This window comes from Ceratotherium simum, chromosome 2 (assembly GCF_057802395.1).
Source record: "Ceratotherium simum simum isolate JZ-2026a chromosome 2, ASM5780239v1, whole genome shotgun sequence".
Lineage (NCBI taxonomy): Eukaryota > Metazoa > Chordata > Mammalia > Perissodactyla > Rhinocerotidae > Ceratotherium > Ceratotherium simum.
Window position 1 is genome coordinate 49,430,428 of NC_141901.1, and position 13,083 is coordinate 49,443,510.

At 40.0% G+C, this 13,083-nt stretch overlaps 1 protein-coding gene across 1 annotated transcript in view; it reads left to right on the top strand.

Annotated features, from left to right (window-relative positions):
• The window catches only part of TBX15 (T-box transcription factor 15), a 99,396-nt gene that overhangs the window by 41,743 nt on the left and 44,570 nt on the right, over positions 1-13,083 (top strand). The window lies entirely within an intron of this gene.

The window sequence follows — 13,083 nt, forward strand, 5'->3', positions numbered from 1 at the left end:
AACACTCAGAGAAACACAACCACTTTGTCTTTGTAAGGGAGACAAAGAATGTATTTTTATTAAGATGCACCACTGGTATTCTGTATCTTATTCTTTTGAATATTTCTCCCATTGGAAATATCTGGCTAAGGGGAAATGCTTTACATTACAGCAGAACAGAGCTTGGAAAATTGAGTTTGGTGTTTTTCCTGCTTGAAGAAACCCTATCAAACCAGTGGTCCTTGTCCTTTTCAAGTCATAGTTTCCTTTGAGAATCCCATAAATACCACGCGTCCTCTTCCCAGAAAAATGCAAGCTCTTACATATTTAACTCATAGTTTTAGGTTACTTATAAGCCTCCAAAGCCCATCCATTGACTTTAGCTTAGTAACCTCTTCATTTAAAAAATTAGAAATTAATATTTTATGGAATAATTTTTCCTTTACAAAAAGATTCACTGCATGCAGATGAGATGACTGTAATTAAAATGTAGATATATAGGCAGTGTCACACAAAATATTCTGATTTCTGTGAAATTTCCTAGCCTATAACATTAGTATTTTAAATATGTAGTTATTGCACATTCACTCATAGTTTTATCTTAATCTTTTATTGGTTCTTTTAAAGGTGCTATATAGAGTGTACTCCATTGTAATTTATATCTGATAACACGTACAATATTTCGTATAATAAGGAAAATCTGCCTTCACTGTTAAATCAATTTTGATTACATGGTATGTAAAGAATATGGTATATAAAGTAATACTTTAATATATACAACAGGCCTCATGCCATCAATAAGATCTCATCCTCTAGACTTGTGAATTCTTGGAAAAAATTACTTCCACATGTTCCTAAAACTACTTAAGATTTTTGACTGGTTGGTGGTCTATTGATTCTAAATATCTGACCTGTCAAAACGCCGTCTTTAAACAGCAGTGATGCATAGAGGCTTGGAATTAGCTGGGGCTGAATTTATTACAGAACAAAGGGAGGTGATGATTAACATGCCCATCTGAGCAGTAGGGGGGAAAATAATCCTTGAATGGATTAGATACCATGATCCTAAAACCACATTCTCTGAGTGTTGGTTTCTTGCCCAGAAATGGGGAGAGGCCAAACACTGATGCCTTTTAAATGACAGGGTGTCTCCATGGGACTCTGGTCAGGGACACTGGGGCAGAGAGTTGAGGGTCAGTTGGGAAAAAGCCTTTCTTTCTCCTGTGGCCTAGCAGAGTTGAGGGTACACTCTGTGTGCAGTAACACTCAAAACTGCCAGCCCACCTGATTAGTGTTATATGATTATCAGTCTGCCTCTCTGCGTGGAGATTACATTAAAGTGTAAATAAATGAGATTTTATTTTTTTACCATTAACCAGGAATAACTTTTAATTTTTTTTCAACTCTAGTAGGCTGCTTTCATGATTGACATAGAGGCTGTCAAGAAGATGAGGTAAATTATGCACTGTCCCTCTAGAAGTCAAGAGTCATAGGCAGGCTCGCTCTATTCACTGGCAGTATCTGGTAGATTCTGAGCACTCCTAAGATGTAATTCCAGGGAAATTTATCTTTGTAAGAATAGTCTATGAACAGAACACTAAACCCATTTTCTAATTGATTTTCCCACTATTTTCTCTTTCCTCTGCTGTGTCTTGCAAGCTTTATAAAAATATAGATTTTTATAAGAGCATTATATAATAGCATTGATAGAGACTGACTCTCTGAGAGAAGCCTCCAACAGATGGGTACCCTCCTGAGAAGGAAACAGACCATTGGGAAAGTCATTTTGACCCCCATTCCCTGGGAGGAGGAGCACTTGAATCACAAGCCCAGGTGCTCAGGAAATCTCCTGTCACTCTGAGATGGGCTGGGACACGGTGCCATGTCCGAAGTTTCTAAATACAGTTCAGGCTGGGTCACCATGACAGATGCTGAACTGGCACCACTACCAGGACTGAAGTGGGAACTCTGACAATGCTTAAATGCCACGGCCCCTGGGCTCGAAGTCTTCCTGGGCCGGGACAGGGAGAGGCAGTGCAGAGCCTTATGGGGAGGAAGGTAGGAACAACTTTGGCAAGGAAATCCTGCTGCCTCGGCGACACCACCACTCCTTCAGAAGGCAACAGACACCCAACAACACACCAGCTATTTTAGAAGCTGTCAGTTTCTGCATTGCTGACACACTTGGAGGACACTGTCTCTTCAAGGGTCATTCTGACTCTTCGAGGTAGGTAGGCCTGGGGAAAAACAGAGGCATGCTATAGCCAAGGTGTTGGCTGAAGAACAATGGAATTAAATGACTCCAAGATGACTCAAGGAGTCAGGAATGGAGTTGGGAATAACCTGTTGACTCTGGGATTCCCAAATCAGCCTTTACACAGAAGACAGTGTTAGGCAATTCCTTACTTTGCCCCACCCTCTTCTTGGCCATCACCAAAAATCCACCCTGGGGTTAGCATCCTTTGGAACTCATTCTCTTCTGGGGAGGGCTTTAGAAGAAAAAAAGAAGACAAAACAGACTCGGGAGGTGGGCTTTTCCTGGAGGGGTCTGGGGACTTGAGATGTGAGGGTGGGATTCTAAGTTTTGCAAGCATCTCCATCTGGGGTTGGTAAGTTGTAAATATAAAGGCACTGCTATAAATTAATCCAGGGTGTTTGTTTAACTCCAATCCTTGCTCTGTACCCCAAAAGTGGATTCCTTTCTGTTGTTAAAGCATTTGATTTTAGGGTTTCTGAAGGTGTAGGACAGTGGAAGAGTTCAAGCTTTGGAGTAAGAGAGATCTGGGTCCTTTTCTTTTCTCTGAAGCTTCTGGCTGGGTGGCACTGGGCGCCTTGGCTACGTCTCAAAGATCTCACTCAAATAGGGGTTCTAATGCCCAACTCTCAGACCTCACATTCATGCTCCCTGGGAGACTCCCTTAGGCTCTAGATCTTTTCTGCCTCCTCCATGTGTATTTTCCTTATCCTGAGCCAGAAGGTGAATGCTCTTGACAAGGTTATCAATTTGGAGTCAGGATACCCTGCAGCCTCCCAGGGCTTTCCTGTCTTCTCCACCTCTCATAGAGTGGTGCCCTTGGGCTGCTTCTTTAGTCAAGGTTGAGCTCTCTGCTTCTCTGTTCAAGGCTAGGGTTTACTTCCCTCGCCCCATTTCCTTACTGAAGGTCCAACATACAACTTTTCCCAATGGTCTGCCCTGTTCTCTCTTCTTTCAGATTCTAGTCATTTTCCTTCTCAAATAGTGTGGCGGCCATCATGGACCAGGAGAGCATCACTTAAGTAGACCTACACAAAAACAGACTTCCTTAGCTGACACTTTCACTATTTCTTTGCTTTCCCTCCTTCTGCCCTCCCATCATTTCTCCTTCTAACATCATTCAATTTTGATAGTTTTTGCCCCAGGCCCTGAGTTATTTTCTTCACCGTGTGATCTTTTCCTGCTCTACATTTTAAATTTTCTTTATTAGGGTTTGCTTTTCTCCATTCGAAAGAACACAAACCTTTCTGCCTCTCAGATATGGACAGGGAAGTGATTGTGGTCACCTCCCTTTCCAAATGATGGAAGGAACTAACATTTAATACTGTGTGGCAGAGGCTTTACTGGGAGCCATCGACATCTCTGTGCTTTTAGATGAGGAAATTGGCTCAGATAGGTTAAATCACTTGCTCAAAGTCATACAGCTGGGTCTGTGTGATTCTAAAGAAGGACTGTGTTCTTTCTCCTTCCGGGCAGCTTCTCCGGAAACCCCGCTTCACTGCAGACAGGCAGGGACACTAGCTGCGTGGGGTCTGGAGGGTGCAGCGGCTGTCTGTGCCAGAGTCATCCTGTTTCTGAAGGAGAGGACTTCTCTGCTGTCCTCCCCTCCCCGCTCCTAGCATCACCAGCCCCAACACTTGTAGAAGGGCTTGCTCCTTTCCTCATTTTATCCTTATGACCACAGGTCCCTTCTCTTCTTGGGTTCATGTGAAGGAGAGTTAGTATCTGAGAATTTTCTAGATGATTGTGACTGCTACTCGTAGAAGTGACTGAATTCACTGAACTCATTTGATGCCCTGAAAAGACTTCAGATCAGACTTTGCCAATCAGTTTTAACACAACTCACAGTCATAGAAGGAAAAGCTAGTGGGATTCCAATGGTTGAGATTATGTGTGGAGGTGACCCTGTTGGGATTTCATTGGGAACATGGCGTTCAATTAAGATACCTCATTACTAGGGATACATTGGTCTTCTGAAGAAGATCAGAAGAATAGCATTCAAGATTCTTCATCTGGCTCCAGCTTATCCTCCCAGCTCTTCTCCAGCCACATCTCTTCTCTTGCTTTGCTAAACATATAGCATTTCATTCATTCATTCAACAAAAACATTTTATTGAGCACATAATAGGTGCCAAACACTGTCCCAGGTGCTGAGGAACCAAGAGAAATAATACAGATGTGGTCTGAATTACTTGCTGTTCCCTAGACTTTACTGCCATGCCTCTGCCATAAAATTCCCTTTTCCTGAAGCTCTTTCTCCTCTTTTCCCCATCCCTGCCTTTTTATCTTCCAAACATCTCTTCATTAGGCTCAGAAAAGACCCCTGGCCTGGAAGAGGTTCTTCTCACCTCTAAACTCATAGCATTTTGTTGACACTCTTCTTAGATAATAATACATGAAAATTAGCATTCATATATTTGTTTTACTATTGATAGAGTATTTATGTAAATACACAGACACACACACTTTGTTGTGATTCATAAAATTTCACAAAGTAGGTACTAATGATATCCTCATTTTACAAATAATAAAACTAAGGCTTAAAGAGGTTAAGTGACTTGTTCAAAAATAGACAGTTGGAAAAAGAAGTCAGTTTTAGAACTCGGTTTTTTGAATTCCAATCCTCAGCATGCTATGTGCCATGCTGGATTTTGACTATTCTACTTTTATTTTTATTTATTGACCTCTCCTGTCTCCTAAGTGATTTTGGAGGTTCCTGAGGACATAGATCCTATCTTATTCAATTTTGTGCCCCTCACGGTACCTAGCACCTTGCCCAGCCCAGGCTAGATAATCAATAAGTATTTGCTGAATAAATAAATGATTGATTGAATGGTTGAATTCAGAAAATTACTGGAGGGGTTGTTATATGGTTGCCAGCTATGTGGCTCTTATATTCATTAAACAGGGTGGTTCTCTCTGTTTGGCTAGATAGGTTGAGTGGATTTTACAGCTGGTGTAGCTGGTGGTCTCCTGAGTCTAATTTGAAGGGCGTTGCATGTTCCTGGCTGTCCTGAAACGTCTATCCTCCTTACGTATTTGAAATTGCTGCCTCCAAGGGCACTGTCTCCAGACGTTGTAAATTACACTTGTTGTTTGGAAATTGATTGCTTAGTTCTTCCCCTTTAGCACATTCACATGAATTTGTTTATTTATTGGTGCTCAGTGAGAATATTCCAACAAAGTATGGGACAAGCTCTTCTAGGGCCTTTGGGAGAAGGCCTCCTTTCCACTTGATGGAAATTGAAAGACCACTATGGCAGACGTCTGGTGGTGCTATGCCCGTGGTGGTGGGGGAGGGTGGTGGGAGGTTGGAAGTAGTTGTGGTTGCAAAGAGCAAAGGAGCACTGGCCTGGGGATGAACTAATGTGTCACTTCACCCGGAAAAAGTGCCAAGAGCCTCAGGGAGGGGCCTTGTTGACAGCTGCTGGCCTAAAATTGACTGGTAAATCTTGAAGACCACCCAGTCAATCAGGATCAACTTTTGGAGGACCTCTGGTGCAAGAGGTATTTAGATTGAATATTGCCATGTGGCTGGTGACCAATTTTTGATTATTCCATTTATGCATTTTCTGTGCTTTCAAAAGGAGTATTTTTCTGAACCAAAAGTCAGTCTCAAGAATTTTCATTTTATGAGGAGAATGAAATAAAATATTTGAAATTAGGACTGTTCTAGAAAATCTAGGACCTGTACTTGTTCTTATTTTTTCTTGATCTTCCTGATTAACTTGATCATTGGCATATAATCTTATATGTTTTTTTTGATACTTCACTGTTTATAAAGTGCTTTCATGTACTGTATTAACAGATGAATTCTCCTCAGGTATAGATATCCATTTAGGACTATCAAAAACTTCTGGAGTTCAAAGATCCCGAACTCTTAGAGTTAACCCTAAATAAATGAAATTCTGCACAAGTAGGAATGATTTCACCTGCCTTTTCTTGTCTTTCAATGCTGTCATTATACATTTCTCAAAGTCCAAACATCTTCCAAGTACCTTCTAAGGTTATTTTGCTTATGGTCTAGGCTAAAACAAAGAGTGATTTGACATCGACAGTGATCTGTCTGTCGCATTTGGATGTTTTACCCAGGAGGGACTGGAGACAGGAAGTGAAATACAACGAAAGAGGGCCTTTTACATTTGTATTTATTCAATAATGTTAAGTTGGTGAAGAGACCTAAAATATTCCTGAACATAACTGCCCTGCCACTGAGAAAGGAAAATTCCCACTTGACCTTGGTTTGAATTTTCTCCTCTCCCAAAAGAACTGACAATCTTTTAGTTTCCACGGAGCTATCTTCTGATTGAGCAGCCTGAACATTAGCTCTATGTTTCCAAGTTCATAGTGGGAAGCACACAGCTCTGCAGGTCTAGTTCTGAAAATTGGGCAATAGCATATAGCGAAAAGAGCATCAACTTGAGTGTCAGACTAACTTAGATCCCCCTCTGACAACTCCTAGTTATATAATGTGAGTAAAGCCTCTTAATCTTGCCAAGCATCAGTTTGCTCATTTGTAAAATCTCAGCAATAATGCTTAATTGAGAGGGTTTTCTGTGAAAACTGCATGAGATAATGTGTATAAACTATGGTGTAGTGCCTATTACTTCTCTTCCCTTTTTTGCTTCCACCTTCAAAGCATGTTGGAGCACTAGAGGCTGAACCTTTAATGATATTGAGCTTTTGCCTGATCAACAAGAAATAGACATAAAAATTATTGCTGTCACTTCTCTGCAAAGCCTATTTAAAAGGCTTAGGTCTTAGGGATGACTTTGGGTCCTTGCCTCTGGTTCTGTGTATCACTGAGGGGTGCTGGTTGTCAGGTGGAGCATGCTTTAAGCAGCTGAGAGATATGTGCTCTTAGTCTCCTTAATTGGATTATTGGCATGGGAATTGCAGGCTTCGGGTTACCTCCCCCTTTTTCCCAAATAGAACTTGGAGGGCATGGAGAGCTCAGAGACTTCATTCCATTACTAAAGTCATCTAACAGGCTTGTTTCAGTGTTTGCTATCATCATAATTTTAGTTTAATCCAACCTGGGTTATAGTTCATTCCCTTGAAGCTCTGGGCTGGGTATCAAATTTGGGCTCAGTCCGTACTCAGGTCAGTGCCAAATGCTCTGCTTCTGCCATATTTAGAATTACTGTATGAAAAGGTTCATCACCAGGTTTCACTAAGCTACCTGATAAAGTCTGATGTCCCAGAACCAATTTCTACTGCAGAGGTCCTCTGGAAATAGGAGTTTACTTGAGCCTGGTACAGAGAGTGCTGCCTGGGTTATAAGTTTCTGATGTCTGCTCTGGTGTGAATGGGAGCCCTGTGATGGCTGTGGGAGTCTTGGTTTTAGAGATTTTGGGACTTAGAAAGTAGACCAAGGAGTGGCTGCCCTACTAATATTACATGGGAAGTACCGCTCAATGTAGTCATGTCCCAGTTATTGGCAGGAAAAAAAAAACCTATTGTTTGATTATCATCTGTGTTGGGTCTTTCTCCTTTAAGTGTTTAAAACTATTTTCTTCTTTGGGGTAAAATATGACAGCGAGGTCCAGTCTTATGGAAGTAGCACTGTGCATCTAATCTCAGGAAATTCTGCATCTCTTATCTGATTCTACATTGAAACCAGGCTATTGTACATCATTCCTTCAGGATGTGTGGCAAAGCATTAAACTCAGCTTATGGAATTCACATTCTGGAAGGGAAGACAGAACTATCATCACCTGCATTTAAAAGAAAACTTTGGTATAAATAAAATAAAATCTAAACTCCGTATTGTGACACCCAAGTTCCTCCTAGAATATAAACTTCATTTGGCCAGGGAGTTTTGTTTTTTCCCTGATGATGTCCCAAGAATCTAGAATAGTGACTGGCCTATATAGTCAATGTTAAATAAGTCGTTGTTTAATTGAGTTGGACCTGGCTCTCCACCTCCATCTCTTATCTCCCCTCCCCTCTTCCCTTATGTGTTTTAAGCTCTGGCCATATCAGTGCATAATTCTCTAAAAATGACGAGTCCTTACTCATGGTATTCCTATTACTTTCATTTCTGTCACCATAATTTCTTTGCTTGCTCATGTTGAACTTTTATTGCAAGTGCATTCTCAAATGTTACCTTGTAAAGTCTTCTTGATCCTCTCGCCATTGACTTGCTTGCTCTTCACAGCTCCTTAATACTTTGATCCTTCATCTGTGAGAGCACCTATCATAGTCATTCTTCCTTAACAGCTTGTGTGTCCTTCCTACCAGATTGTGAGCTCCTTCAGAGTAAGAACCTGTTTTGTCTGTCTTGGTCCATTAATATATAGCCTGATCTATACAAGGCAGAAATGTTTGGTGAAATAAAAATGGAATTAAATACAGTCTCAAATGCCTGTATTTGATGCCTCAAATGCCTGGATTTTGGTGTCAATAATGTATAAAATGGAGATCATGATAATACCTCTGAGATTTGTTCTATTAAATGGTGTTATGCATGTAAAGTCTTAGCAGAGTGCCAGATGCATGGTAAGTGCCCAATAAATGTTGACTGTTAACTTTTTGGTTGGGATAGTTCTTATAAGCTCTTATTCATCTCACTGTCCAAAGTCAATAACATTGTTATCAATGGAATCATTAGGTTGTTTTTATCATAAAGATATAAATATAATTTTTTGATCAGGAAGATGTCTTCCCCCAGCCCCTAATAGTAAAGATAAGGAAATAGAGCCTCTGTGAAATGAAGTGACTTTCCAAGACCCCACTCCTGGTGAGTAGCAGAGCCCCAGAAAAATATGTGCTTTGCTCACTGTAGTGATGAATGATCCCTCAAAACTATTAGTTAAGTGGAGATGAAAATCACTTGGCAGACTGTGAAATATGCTTTAATAATGTCTAATTGTGATAGTAAGTCACATAATTCAGGCATTTTCTATACATGTCAACCATATTAGCTTGTGGTTGGGCTGCTGTTAGACTTGGTGGTCTTTAAGCTGCACTACTAATCCATCCATTAAACATTAGACTTAAAAAGGACTTTATGGCACCCCTAATTAAATGTGTATGTGCTGTGCTATAAAGATTGAGGAAAATGAGGACCAGAATAGTTATGTGACTTGGCCAAGATCAAACATGTTAAGCCATTTTAGTTGCAAGGATGGTCAAAATAGTTGAGGGGTCTTACAGAATTGCTGGCTGCTTTGGCTAGGGTTGAGCCTAGTATGATCTTGGAGAGATCTGATCATTGGCTCAGGAGGCAGAAGACCTACCTTTTAGGCCACGTTGTTTTCAATTTTTCTTAGTCTCAATGTCCTCATCCACAAAATGGACATAAAAATGTATGCCATGTCTACCTCATCAAATGGAAGGATATATTAGAGAATGTATAAAATATAAATTAAGAAACTATTTTATTTATTGCTACTATTTTGCAGGAATTGAGCATTGAACTTGCTCTAAGCTAAAGTCAACTTTCTGTGGGAATTTAGTGTTATAATATCCATTTTATCATATGAAATAGATCAAAGATAGAGAATGAGTGGCACTATGAACAGATGGTTAGAATCTCTATTTTAGGGAATTTTTAGGATGGTAATAGATATGTAGCTTTGACCTTGGGTCACATGCTATTCTCCAGGGGCTTGTAACCGGCTCAGTACAGGTCCCCAAAGTTTTATCCTTTAACTTCCTTAGTTATGTGTAACATTATCATTTATGTTCCTGATTTACTAAAACTTCCCTTGTTAAAATATTATTCATAAGAGATATCTAATAGCCAAGCAGTTTTTCCAGGTCATTCAAATGAGTTCCTAATGGTTATCTTTTGAAGGCAGGAAGTCACAAATTTCCAAGAATAAAAGAACTTGAAAACACAGAGGTGTTTTCTGATCTTCATGGAACTGATTATATTTCTGAATGGATGATCTGATTTGATTGAAATAATCTGCTGTGCATTTCTTACATTCATGACTTAGGTAACTTGATTATACATTCTGATTAATAGCTGAAATAATTCATCTGGTTAGCCTAAATATTTTATATAACTATGATTTAGAAGTGTATTTTACAAAGGATTAAACTTTATTTTCACCTAGGCTGTTAATCTTGACTCTGAGATGACTATTTTAGGGGTATTGTAGGATAGCTTGCATCACAGGTAGCCCTAACTAGTCTAGGAGTTTTTTAAACAAACTATGTAAAATATAATATTAATTTTATTTCCAAATTATGCCATCTAAGAAACAATTGAGAATGGAAAATTACCTGGTGCATTCATGTTATTGAAAATGTGGGCTGGTGCCTGTGTTCTCTATATAAATGTCAGTTGGGCTTTATTTTGCAAGGGAGTGAGAATCTAGGAGCACAGAGTATTTCCAGGGAAACAAATAACTGTCTGAAAACCCTTTTCATGGGCAAATACTATCACTGCCTCCACATCCTGTCCATTTCTTTTCGAGTAACCGTGGGGTCCCTGGGACTGTTCTAGCCCTCTCGGATCCCTCTCTTCTCTGGATTCCTATGAGACATACAGGACAATATGTAATGTGTGGAAAATTGCGTGGTGGTATTTGTCTGGGTCTCTGATTATTTGTGAATGCTCCAGTTTCTATTTGTGCTGTAAATACCTTTAAGAGCAGCCCCATTGTGTACTTTGGTATTTCCCAGAGTCTAGCACAGTGCTGGGCACATAGTAAGCACTCAGTAGACACGTAATTAATCAACACCAACTGGGAAACTTCTTGAGGTCTGGGATTCTGTTTCAAATTATCCACATGGTACCTCATATATGGCCACATGCTGATAGGTGCTTATTGATTGATTTGATTGAAACTGTAAACAGAGCACCCACTCAATTCTTTAACTCCTATGATAACGTGAATCTGAGCCCCTAGTCTTTTTCCTGATTTAACTTGCCTTGCCCAAACAGTTTTCAATCTGATGCATCTAATTGAGGTTGCCTGGGTTATCATGGAGAGTTGCATTAGAAAGGATTCTTACATTCTTGAAGTCATTAGAGGTGGAAGACATTATAAAAGTTCTCAGTTCAGTCCTTCTAATTGCACAATGAGGAAATAAGTCCTTGTTAAGTGACTTGTCCAAGGTTATTCATTAATCCGTTTAATGTTACATTTTGAGTACCCATTTTATTCCTGATGACATAGCAAGTTAAAAGTAAAATCTCTCTTATTTCCTACTTCGCCAGCCATAGTCCCCATCCAATGCCAACCTCAATTTGGCTACCATTAAAGATTTATCACTTAGTGCAGTGATCTCTTTCCTTCTCCTCCCCCTTCCTAAACACACTTTGAAGAAATCAGATATGTCCAAAATTTCTGCTGGGCCCTACTTAGGATGTTCATTTCCAACTTTTTCATAATTGTAGCATTCTATGGTAAGGAGATTTTATAACACTTTGCTCCCAAAGGTAGGACAAGACTATTTTTTAAAACTCTTGCTTTAGGAAGTTTTTGAAAAATTCACAACATTTGTGATAACTGAGGAGCTCTTGGCATATCACAGAAACAAAGTGGGATTTGGGAATCCATGTCTCATGGGATAGGAACTACTGTGTCTGGCTGAGTGTGTAATGATGTAATGGCTCTGCTACTGACAGGCATATAGAATCAGGCTGGAATGGAGATTTGTCATTCAACAGCAGCTCTCATCTTAGAGAAGTAGCTCCATTTTTTTTTTTTTTGCTTGAAGGAGACTAAAATTAGCTCCTGTTTAGTCCAAGGTATAAAATTATATGGTTAGACATGTAAAACCTAGTTATACACCCCTCTCCATTTTTGTTTTTTTCTGGTGAAGATGGTGACTGGACTAGTGATTGTGGGTAAACTAAAGATTTTGGGCAGAGACTTCCCTGTTATTTAGGAGTTTGGTTCAGTTCTGCAGTACCCTGAATGTTTTCAGAAGTGAAGGGTGAGGAATTGGGGAGGATGGAGAGAAATGGCCTTTGCTCTCTGTGGGCTTTGGCAAAGCAGTGGGAGATTCTTTCCAGAAATGCTGCCTGGGTTTGAGAGGAATGTGTCAGGGCTAGAAGGAAAAAAATTTAAGGTATCGGGGGATTGGTTGTTCACAGGCCTAGAAACCTGCTGTAGGTAAGTGAGGATGGTGGCAAGGTGATCTGGCATTCTGTCCCATCTTTCTTCTATCCTGCTAGTGTCAAGGACTGATGCCAAAGAGGCCCTGACCTTTGACAGCATTGAAAAGTCAGTTGTCAGAGTAAGATACTGCTGTTTTCAACCTTTATTTATGTATGTATTTATTTAGGAAGGAAGCAATCAGAATCCTAAATGTTAAGAGTGGGTTAGAGAAATAGGTTCTTAGGCTTGGCTTGCAGTATCATTGAATCTAAGAAATTGTAATAGCTAATCCGGGTTTGGAAAATCTTAGGAGATACAATTCTTGGCATCAAGCCCCTAAGAGTAAAAAAAATTTTAAATTACAGAAAATTCTCTGGTAAAGTGGACTCTAGCCTTCTCCATCAGTCTACATGCCCCCTCCTCCCCCTTTATGAGTACAGGAGACATAGGAGGAAAGGACCATCTGGCCCAGCATGCCAGCTTTTTATTTGGTTGCTCTCAAACCTACCTTCCTGTCTGGATCACCCCTCCCCTCAGCCCATACTTCAGAAACCAATCAAGGTGTCTCCTGAACTCATTTATTCCCTTTGTTTCAACCGCCTTCTTAGGTAACTTTTTCCATATGCTGACATCCTTGCCTCACAATAGATTTTTTTCCATGTAAAATGGCCTGATTGGACTCTTAGGAAAAGCCATTTACTCAAATATATGACAAAATGCTTCTAAAGGCCCCAAACAACCTTTCATTACTTTTGATGACCAGGATATATAAATGGAGGAAAAATTGCT